Below are 12,445 nucleotides of genomic sequence, written 5' to 3'. Positions count from 1 at the left end.
GAGGTCGGGAAAATGTTGTATTGCAAAAACGTTTCAAGAACCCTCCCCGCAGATTAGTGCAAATCCAGGACGTCCCTACACTAAATCCTACCCGTACCTTTACCCTTACCCTAACTTTAACTTTAACTTTAACCTTAACCCTTACCTAACCCTAACCTTAATCCTTACCATAACCATTTTAAATGTCAACTTCAGTGGGGTAATGTCAGAGTTGGGACGTCCCAAGGATTCCGGATGGCATGAACAGTTGGTGCTAAGTGTTACAGTATGTTTGTTGCTGTTTTCAGACCAGGAAGGACCCATGTTTCAGAGAGTTTTTCCGTATGCTAGTTTGCAACATTGCAGAAAACTGAAAAAATCCGTGAGGAAAAACAGAATTCTGTTTTGCCAGAAGTGTGCTCTATACACAAAACTGACATACATCAACATAATTTGATGCGGTTTTAATCGCCGATTTAGACTTTTTTCAGGCTCTCAGGAGTATTCAACGAATAAAGACTCCTGGAAAGAAGGAAGTTTACTGCTGAATTGTGTTAATTGTGCTGTGAGTTGTTTATCCATCAACAATATGTACAACACTGGTTACACCTGCTTGATGAGGATATGCAAACAGTATACATCTTTGGTATAAAGTGAGAGACACAATGAATGGCTTGCTGGCAGAGTATGATTAGCTTTTAGCTTATGACATGATTTATGAACCAACACACCATTGTGCATCTATCATATGAAATACTACTGGGTTGGAAATACACTGAATTTTACTTCCTTGTTCAAGTTTCAAGTTTTAATGCACAAGTACTGTGAAATGCCTTTCTTGCAAGCTCTAAACCCAACAATGCAGTAATCGACAACTAAATAATAATAAGTAATACTAAAAATAACTTAAGGTAGAACAAAAAAACACAAGAAATAAAACAAGGAAGTAGGTAAGCATACTATATACAAGGTGAGTCAGTTCCATTACCATATTTACAATGTCCAGGGATACTGGAGTGATAGGGGTAGATATGTATAGGGGTAAGGTGACTAGGCAACAGGGTATAAGATAAACAGAGTAGCAGCAGCTTGTGTGTGTGTGTGTGTGTGTGTGTGTGTGTGTGTGTGTGTGTGTGTGTGTGTGTGTGTGTGTGTGTGTGTGTGTGTGTGTGTGTGTGTGTGTGTGTGTGTGTGTGTGTGTGTGTACGTGCGTGCGTGTGTGTGTGTGTGTGTGTGTTGGAGTGACGGTGTGGGGCCTCTGAACTACCCAGTGGTGAAAGTGGACACCGGTGAAGATATGCGGATGTTTTCAACCCTCCATTCCAGAAGCGTCTTTACTCTGTTTCATTAATGTATAGGTAACGCAATATGTGCATTATTTGGTCTCAAGTGTTCTTACTCTCAACATTTGATAAAAGAGACCATTTCAAGCATTCATTTGCCACATGCATGAGAAGACAAGGGTGCATTAAGTAGCCACAAACAAAGACATATCCTTGAAGGCAGAACTTGTGAAAACATGTACTTGAATGATGGATCCAAAACACTTTCAGCATATGTGTCAAAAACAGGCCTGAAGTTTGTTGATTTCTCTGGAAGAACCAAAGTCTGATTTGGTATACTACTGGTGAACATCAACTTTGCTATCAGCTTCATGGCCAGACAACATGGTCTGGAATTACTCCTGGCCCTATTCATAACTGATGAAAACACTAAACATAAGTCACATCAAATTAAAATAATTTATCCTACATGAGAACAGCATACTTTTTGCCAACGTAACTGACTTTTTAAATAGTTAGAACAAGCCAGATATTCAATCCAGATATTCAAATTTTCATAACGATAGTAGCTATTGAGGCATGTCATTCCCGTTTGAACATTACATGACCAGAATAATCTAATCAAAGCTTGTCGGTTAAATTGACATCATTGCCATTGAGGACATTATGATTCAACACATTAATATTGATGAAATAATTATATAAACTATGCATGACTTCATTTGATGCATCTACATAGCAATGATATTTTAAAAAGACCCATTGAAGTAAAGAACCAGAGTGCAGAGAACCTTGGCGTGACCCTGGACAACACCCTGCCGTCCTCTGTAAACATCAAGCGGTGCAGGTTCATGCTCTACAACATCTATAGAGTACGACGCTACCTCACACAGGAAGTGTCGCGGGCCCTAATCCAGGCACTTGTCATCTTCTGTCTGGACTACTGCTACTCACTGTTGGCTGGGCTCCCCGCTTTTGCCATCAAACCCCTGCAACTTATCCAGAATGCTGTAACCCACATGGTGTTCAACCTTCCCAAGTTCTCCCATGTCACCCCACTCCTCCGCACACTCCACTGGCTTCCAGACGAAGCTCGCATCCACTACAAGACCATGGTACTTGCCTACAGAGCAGCAAGAGGAGCTGCCCTCCCTACCTTGAGGCTATGCTCAAACCCTACACCTCAACCTGAATACTCCATTCTGCCAGCTCTGGTCTCTTGGCCTCCCACCCCTACGGAAGGGCAGTTCCCTCTCAGCCTAGTCCAAGTTCTTCTCTGTCCTGGCACCTGAATGGTGGAACCAGCTTACCCTGGAAGCTGTGTCAGCAGAGTCCCTGCCCATCTTCTGAAAGCATCTGAAACTCTACCTCTTCAAAGAGTATCTCAAGCACTTCCCATCAAACCAACTCATTGAATGCCCTACTCCTTGAAGTTTGCAGTTGTGTCTAAAACACTATTTTGCGTAAAACATATTTTTTATACCCTTTAGTGTGTGTACTTTACTGTATTTATACTTGGGATATCGCTTTTCAACAGTAAAAGTAAAAAAACATAGCAGGAGGATTAATTTCCTTTGAATGACAAAGTGGCAGAAACACACAGGGTGCATTTGGATTGTTTCTGAGATGTAACTAAGCTGAAATACGAAGCATGATCTATTAATCCATATTTATTGAACAAACTCACAATACGTTAGTGGCAGTTAATCATTTTCACCAAATGTTTCAGAGAATGTCCCATTTAGCAGATGTTCTTATCCAGAGCGATTTACAGGAGCAATTAGGATTAAGTGCCTTGCTTAAGGGCCATCAGGGAAAAAATCCACCTAGCCAGCTCAGGGATTTGAACCAGCAACTTTTTGGTTACTGGCCCAGCACTCGTAACTGCTAGGCTACCTGCTGCCACTCTTTAGGTAGAGTTTTGTTGACATTTGTCAAAAAGGATTCTGCAAAGGTTGCTCTTGTGCATTCTTTGGTAAAAGGAAGTAGGTAGCACTGATGTAGTGTCCTGCCTGTCAAAAACTTCCAGGTAACCAATAGCATTAGGAACATTCTTTTGCCTCAAAATACTATTTGAATACAGCCGTATACTCGAAAGAACCATTCCACTATACAGATAATGTGAGCCTAGGGCTCTGTGTTATTATTAAACATGATTGTACAACACAACACAAAACACAAGTTGTAGTCCTCTTAACCTACGTATATTATGCCCTCTGATTAGCACACATATCATGTAATTAGTGTACCATCCCATTTGTTTACTTGTTGGTATCTCATCTGTAAATTCCAGGTCGGCCTTTGGAGGACGTTATTAATTGGATTGAATTGTGAAAGGCTGTCATCACAGAGACCAGAGGCTTGCCAGGGGAGTTGCTCTATGCCATCCACCCCATGTGGTGTTAGTGTGAGGAGGTGATGTGTGGTTCCTACTTTAGCTCCCTCTCTCTCCATCTGCCTCAAGCAAGCCATCTCTGTCTTGTCAGGCAGTTTCCACTTATTAGCTCTCTTATTAGATGTGACTGGGAGCCACTGCTGAAGTGGCTTATCCCACTTGTAGACAGGCAGGCAGTGTTTAAACATCTACAGCACAGCAGCAGAAACAAACACCTTCAAAATCAAATCAAAGTGTTTTGAACCTATGCACAGATTTGCAGATGTTATCGCAGCTGCTACAAAATGCTAGTGCTTCTAGTTCCAACAGTGCAGTAATACCTAGCAATAGTACAACAACAATACACACATAATCCAGAAAAAAACATTATGAGTATATACAGTTGGAGTCGGAAGTTTATATACACTTAGGTTGGAGTCATTAAAACTGGTTTTTCAACCACTTCACAAATGTCTTGTTAATCAATCTAGAGTTGTGGCAAGTCGGTTAAGGCATGACACAAGTCATTCTTCCAACAATTGTTAACAGACAGATTATTTCACTTGTAATTCACTCTATCACAATTCAGAAGTTTTTTGTATTTTGAAAATACAAATTACAGCTCTCAAAAGTATCTTGTTACAAAATACATTGGAGTGTAGTTCAGCCTAGTGTAATACAAATTACAAATCACTCAGAAGTAATTTAAATACATATTTCAGAAATATAACAGAAATACTGCCCAGGGAACTTGAATTTTTTGGCCCTCTCCACTGCGGCCCCGTAAACATGGATATGGGCATGCTTTCTCTGCTGTCTCTGCTCTCTTCTGTAGTCCACCATCAGCTCCACGTCCCCAACAGATCTCTGTGGACCAATGCGCTTCACAATCAATTGATTGGTCTGTTGGAGAGATGATTGCTGTTGTTTGTGCACTTTCCATGACAATCCCTTATCTTCAACGCTATTGCAGCCATGGGAGGTCATCAATGAATGAGGAGAGGAGGGTCATTTGAGAAAAGCTTCAACAGGCTGAATGGAGTCTTGTTACCTTGTCACCAGCGCCTATAGGGAAAGCCAGCTGTGTACAGTAATTATGAATGTGTTCAACAGCACCTAAATGTCATGTTGTGTGAACTTAATTATTATGCATTGAGAAAACTGCTATTGTCATCATTGAATAGGGATTACAGACTTGGCAGTTCTGCTATTATTGCTAGTAGGGGATAAATCAGAAACAGTCACACTTACATAAAAAGCTCCACAATCCAAAGCAAAGATTGAGAAACATTGTTATGCAGTACTTACTTTGTATTACTGTAAGGTTCTGTATTTATTGTATTAGTCAACCTTATGTCCGGTTTCGTTGTTACATCGCAATTACATTGCATAACCATGTCTATACTATTTTGCCAAGAGAGAAACTGTTCTTAGTGCATGAGATGTCCTCCTTCTTGACCCATATCTACTAACCTAACCTAACCTTACTAACCTGTGACTTGGCAGTCATAATCAATTAAAATGCAATTACTGAAGGATGATTCAAAGAAAACAGGCTGAGGAGGTAGCAGAGAATGAGAAAAGGAGCAAAAAAGGAAACAAATACCAAAAAAGGAACCCCAAACTCAATCAACAAAGGCAGAGTGGAGGACAACAAGGGGAATCAAAGATGGTGCAACTCATTAGGAAGTGGAGAAGAGGATAATCAATCTTCACTTCTTTCCTACATCCAATCAGCAATCAAGAAAATGGCCTAGAGTTCCAAGATCACTGGGCTCAACATCATAGTCTGGAATAGTGACACCTGATTAATTGATTATGACTGCCAAGTCACAGGTTAGTATCAGGTGGAGGGGAAAAACACAGTCAAACTTCCCCTGGATCAGCCTCCTAGCCAAGAAAGGGATGTCCAGCTCTCAACCAAAACAGATTGCAAAACTATCAATCAGAGAGAGAGCAGATAGCAGGTAATGACAAAACCTAAGAATACTACATGATTTGATAAATGTCTTAAATGGAGAAAATGTATATAACTTTCTCGTCTCCTAAGTGACTGAAAAAAACCTAGTGTATTGTTGTATGACTAACACATTTTGAATGTCCAAGAGGGGAGAACATCGAAGAGTCTTGCAGGTATTGTTATATAAAAACAGAGGAAGTTTTCATTTTCCTGTTGGTCAATCATGCTAAAGTGGTCTGAGATCCCCGAGTAAGATCAAAAGGCATATTTGGAGGACATCTGAATATAAGAAGTTAGGTCCCAAAGTACGACAAGATTAGATCATTGCTTACTGGGTCGAATCTAGATTTTTTTTTTATGCCTTAAAGAAACCTGGCTTCGTAGTAACATTTTATATGATTGCTAATTGATGTTCCTGGATACAAATGTTTTAGAAGAAATAGAACCACTGGGAGAGGAGGGGCGTACCAGTCAAAAGTTTTGACTCACCTACTCATTCAAGGCTTTCTCTTTATTTTTACTATTTTATAGACACATCAAAACTATGAAATAGCATGTAGTAACTAAAAAAGTGTAAAACTAATCAAAATATATTTTATATTTGAGATTCTTCAAAGTAGCCACCCTTTGCCTTGATGACAGCTTTGCATCAAGGCAAAAACAATACATGGAGTACTGGACTCGATTAAGTGCAAAGAAGTGAAACATCTATAGAATCTCTACGTGTAAATGTGTCTCTGTCATCACAAATTAATTGTAATATTCTAGTTGTGTATAATCCCGCTGCATGTGATATTATGTAAAATTAGAAGAACTATTTAAATATTTTAAATCCAAGTCCGAATGGCTGGTTTTGGTGACTTTCCATATCAACAAAATGGAAAAACCGGGCAAAAGCAGTCATGACAAAGCTAGATTTCTGTCAAATGCTTCATGGGCCCACCAGAACCACCAGAAACAGTCAGACAGTATCCTGGCCTCAAAGCATTCGAGGTAAAATGTTTCTAACAAAGCACTAAGAGGGTTTGAATCATATCTCAAGAACATGGAAGAAAGTGTAGTGATCAATAGCATCAGGTCTACAGCTGGGTGTCCCACAAAGATCGGTTGTAGGTCCGATATTTTTGGTTTATACATAACTTATCTTCATGAGGTATGTCCAGGGGATACTATTCAGATGTATGCTGATGACACTGTAGTTTGGCGGTTCCCAAACTAAGGGTATGAAAATAGGGTCACAGGAAAAAGTCCAAAATCCTGAAAAAAATATATCAAAAAAGTATATAATATCTTCTTAGTATCTCAAATTCATTGTAATGTGGTTAACCTTAAAAATCTAAAAGAAAATGATTCTAATTTAAAATGTAAAATTCAACCAGAGCGTGCCCTTAGATCATGACAAGAGGCTGCACTTGACCGTTGCACTTGAATCATTCCTACAGTGAATGGCTTGGTGTGAAACCAGAGTCTTTAATATTACCGGCCACAATTGATATGGTGAAAACAGTGTTTTAGGAGGCAGAGGCACAGAAACTCACATCAATACTTTTGTCAAATAACACTGTTAAACAAATAATTTATGCTATTGCTAACAATCAAGAGGAAACCGACTGAACAACAAACTCCCCAGCTTATGGTCTCCTGAGAGGGCGGAGATGCCCATGTACTGACTTTTGTTCGCTATATATATCGGGGGATGCTATTCACGAGGACATATTGTTCTGTCTCACGATTCCCGAGAATGAATGGGCACTGGTGATGTGCTGTGTGGCTATGGTGATGCAAAACAGATTCAAATGGGGTCGTATAGTGGGCTTTTGCACAGATGGGGCTCCATCTATGTCGTGACGGTGGGCAGGCCTCTGCACTCTAGTTATTAATGTGTCTCCCTCTGCCATGTGGATGCATTTTATGATACACCGAGAGCAAATGGCATCAAAAGAGCTGAGCACAACACTTGGAGATACAGTATATTGCAGCTGGTAACTTCAATTGTAAACCACATCAAACCACATCCACTGCGTGCACGCTTGTTCGCAAAACTATGCAGAGATATGGGATCAGAGCATGACCATGTTCTATTTGATACCAATGGTGATTATTGAGGGGGAATGTTGGAAATATTGAGAAAGGAACTGTTGTCATTCACAATGGATGTAAAAAAAGAAAAACAGACTTGGTTGACTTTCTGTGTGCTGAAAATAATGTCTCTCTTTGCCTATGTAACAGACTTATTTGGGAAACTGAATGAGCTGAACGCAAGCATGCAGGGAAAATACAAAAACATTTTACAGATGAGTGACCAAATTACTGGATTCAGCGGAAATAATTATTATTGGAGAGAGAGTCTTTCAAAAGCGAAACATGCCCCCTTCACTCGGCTGTGTATGTTTCTAACAGAAAACAGCATCAGTAAGTGTCCCACACGAGAGATGACTGCTCACCTCCAACGCTTGGAAGAGCACTTTGGGACTTACTTCCCAATCCATTTGACTATGATCCTGGCTCAGTTGACATGCCAGTAAGTGAAATGGAACAGTTGATTGAGCTGTCATGTGACCGAATCCATTCACGGGTCACTACGGAGGAGTTTTAGTTCCTGACTCAAAGGGAATACCCTGCTGTGTTAAAATGCTGTGTTAAAAGCACTGAACTCGGAACTGGGAACTTGGAAATCTCAAACTTCTGACTTCAGTGCGTTAAAGACAACTGAAGACAAAACTAGCTCCGACTGGGAAAAATAATTTGGAATGATCATCTAACTCGCAATTCCAACTCGGGAACTCTTCTGACTTTCCGACCTGAAGACCACTGACATCACGATTTTACCTCGTATTTTTAAGTTCCTAGCTGTCTTGAAAGCACCATTAAACTCATGGTACCCCTCGTCAGCTCATATCTGTCTGAAGCTGGATTCAGTGCTCTCGTCTGCATTAAAACCAAACATCCATCCAGGTTGGATGTGACAGCAGAGATGAGATGTGCACTGTCAACCATGCCCCCTGACTTCGATAAGCTCTGACACCGACATGCATCAAGCACACCCATCTCATTAGTGGTGGAGCGATAAGATACAATCATTTGCAATTGACTGTCAAAGTAGCCCCACATTAAAAGTATGCGATGGTGAATTGAGAAGACAATCAGAAATACTGTTAGAATGTATTTCAATTGACTGCCAGAGCCCCAAATAAAAAAGTCAACATTGGATGTTAATTGCATATTTTTTTTGCACATGGTTGGGGTCGCAAGAATTTTCAAATATCAAAATGGGGTCATGGGCCAAATGTTTTTGGAAACCCTTGCTGTAGTTTATGTGGCAGGAAAAACATGTCTTGCAGTTACTGATTTGTTGACACAACATACGGTTTCAAGTGTAGAATGGCTTGATAACTCATGCTTGACATTGAATATCAAGAAGACTTTTGTGATTTGCATTTCCTCCAGAAAACAGCAAATGGTAGAGTCACTCAACATTATGATCAAAGGAGAGCGAATCAGGCAGATGTTCTAATGTTCAATATCACAGAATCATTTTAGACTCAGCTTAAGTTTGATAAACATGCAAAGAAAATCAGTAGAACAGTGAAAACAAGTCTCAACTGTTTTAGGTGATTAATTTGATACTGCACTTTTGTTTCTACACACAATGATGATTTCACAAATATCCTACTTCAAATTGGGTTAAACATGTGATCACTTATAGACCTCTTATTAATAGGGTTTCTGGACACAGATAATGCCATGTTCTGGACTGGAGGGCAATGGCTATTATCCATCGGGCTTGGTCATTTAGTTGTGGCCTTGGTCTGGGGCTGTGTTTTTGTTACTATGTTTCGTTTTTGTTTGTTATTGTTTACATGTATATGTACAGTATTGTGTGCATGTACAGTACCAGTCAAAAGTTTGGACACACCTACTCATTCAAGGGTTTGTCTTTATTTTTTTTACTATTTTATACATTGTAGAATAATAGTGAAGACATCAAAACTATGAAATAACACATATGGAATCATGTAGTAAGCAACAAAATGTTAAACAAATCAAAATATATGTAATATTTGCGATTCTTCAAAGTAGCCACCATTTGATTTGATGACAGCTTTGCACACGCTTGGCATTCTCTCAACCAGCTTCATGAGGTAGTCACCTGGAATGCATTTCAATTAACAGGTGTGCCTTGTTAAAGTTATTTTGTGGAATTTCTTTCCTTCTTAATGAGTTTGAGCCAATCAGTTGTGTTGTGACAAGGTAGGGGGGTATACAAAACATAGCCCTATTTGGTAAAAGACCAAGTCCATATTATGGCAAGAACAGCTCAAATAAACAAAGAGAAACGACAGTCCATCATTACTTTAAGACATGAAGGTCAGTCAATCCGGGAAAAAAGTTTCTTCAAGTGCAGTCGCAAAAACCACCAAGCGATATGATGAAACTGACCGCAACAGGAAAAGAAGACCCAGAGTTACTTCTTCTGCAGAGGATACATTCATTAGAGTTAACTGCACCTCAGATTGCAGCCCAACTAAATGATTCACAGAGTTCAAGTAACAGACACATCTTAACATCAACTCTACAACGGAGGCTGCGTGAATAAGGCCTTCATGGTCAAATTGCTGCAAAGAAACCACTACTACAGGACACCAATAAGAAGAAGACACTTGCTTGGGCCAAGAAGCACAAGCAATGGACATTAGACCAGTGGAAATCTGTCCTTTGGTCTGATGAGTTCAAATTTGAGATTTTTGGTTCCAACCTGTGTCTTTCTGAGACGCAGAGTAGGTAAATGGATGATCTCCGCATGTATGGTTCCCACCGTGCAGCACAGAGGAGGAAGTGTGATGGTGTGGGGGTGCTTTGCTGGTGACACTGTTGCTGATTTATTTAGAATTCAAGGCACACTTAACCAGCATGGCTACCACAGCATTCTGCAGCGATACGCCATCCCATCTGGTTTGCTCTTAGTGGGACTATTTGTTTTTCAACAGGCCAATGACCCAACACACCTAAAGGCTGTGTAAAGGCTATTTGACCAAGAAGGAGAGTGATGGAGTGCTGTATCAGATGACACTGGCCTCCACAATCACCCGACCTCAACCCAAATGAGATGGTTTGGAATGAGTTGGACCGCAGAGTGAAGGAAAAGCAGCCAACAAGTTCTCAGCATATGTGGGAACTCCTGACAAGCATTCCAGGTGAAGCTGGTTGAGAGAATGCCAAGTGTGTGCAAAGCTGTCATCAAGGCAGAGGCTGGCAACACTTTTTTTGGTTACTACATTATTCTATATGTGTTATTTCATAGTTTTGTAGAATGTAGAATATAGTCAAATTAACTTTTGACCGGTATTGTATATCTGTAGGTATGTGTATTTATTTATTTTATTTTGTAAAGTTTCTTTTCTGGATTTTCTTGTCATTTTAATGTTTATCTAGGGCCGGGCACTGCAAATTAGCTCAAGCTAATGTGTTATGGTACAATGCATCTTACTGTTGTAAATGACAATGTGCCAATGTTATTGCATCTGTGCCTACTCAAAAAAACTTTTAGAATAATAATAAACAAAAGTTCAATATTAGCTGCCCCTTTGGAATAAAATGGCCATTACTGTTGCCCCATTAACAGTGCAGAGAACATTAGGCCAATGTTTCAAACAGACAGAGAGAATAATCTTAACTTAATTTAAACTTTAAGTTCATTCTCTAGAATTGTTCTTAACTTGTGAATTAAATCTATTATTTTGCCAGATCTGTGAAACACAATATTATCCAATGAAAATGAATGTTGAAGGGTGACACTCTGTCTTCTATTAAATTGAATTTCCTCTGAGGATGGTAACTGTAGTTGGAAACAATCTCTTCATTTGATATCCATTTGATTGAATTATAATTTTCCTTGTTTTGTTGGACACCATTATAAAATGTATGGCTAAGGAAGAGCTGAATTGCATAGCACAGAGAATCAGAGAAAGGTGAAAATGAACCGTATTGTGTTACCCTCAGTATGAGCTCATCTTCTTCAGGTTAAGAAAATATAGACAAAATATTAAGTGCCAAGTCAATGTCAAAGTTGTCACAGTGAATGCATTTACCCAGCAGAGTAGAAGTACTGAGCTGAGGCGCCTGCGATTATTTATGAGTTAGTGGATCCTCCTGTCCTGAGGCAGAGAGTTGGTTGAGGAAAGCAATAAGTGTGTCTGTATACGTGTGAACATGGAGACATACACACACACACAACAGATGGAATCTAGTCAGCATCACATTCTTTTGGAAAAACTTGTTTTTCTAGACAAATGTAGTGGTTTTTTTTACATCAGGCCTGTTACTTGGTGATCCAATAAGTGCTGTTTGGTCCTGCTAGGTAGCAGACTGTGATCTGATTGCTGTTGATAGCATTAGCCTGTGGCTAGCAAGTCTCAAAATGTCACTTTGAGAAATCTGGGAGTTATACTGCTTTACTGCAATTTCCCTGCTATGCTGTTTAACACGGAAAGACGCAACACACTAACAAGGCTTTACCAATTTTTGTGACATACAGTTGAAGTCGGAAGTTTACGTACACCTTAGCCAAATACATTTAAACTCAGTTTCACAATTGCTGACATTTAGTCCTAGTACAAATTCCCTGTCTTAGGTCAGTTAGGATCACCACTTTATTTTAAGAATGTGAAATGTCAGAATAATAAAGAGAATGATTTATTTATTTCAGCTTTTATTTATTTCATCACATTCCCAGCGGGTCAGAAGTTTACATACACTCAATTAGTATTTGGTAGCATTGCCATTAAATTGTTTAACTTGGGTCAAACGTTTCGGGTAGCATTCCACAAGCGTCCACAATAACTTGGGTAA

Source organism: Oncorhynchus mykiss, chromosome 8 (genome assembly GCF_013265735.2).
Source record: "Oncorhynchus mykiss isolate Arlee chromosome 8, USDA_OmykA_1.1, whole genome shotgun sequence".
Taxonomy (NCBI): Eukaryota; Metazoa; Chordata; class Actinopteri; order Salmoniformes; family Salmonidae; genus Oncorhynchus; species Oncorhynchus mykiss.
The sequence above is the reverse complement of the archived record's forward strand: the minus strand, read 5'-3'. Positions refer to the sequence as shown.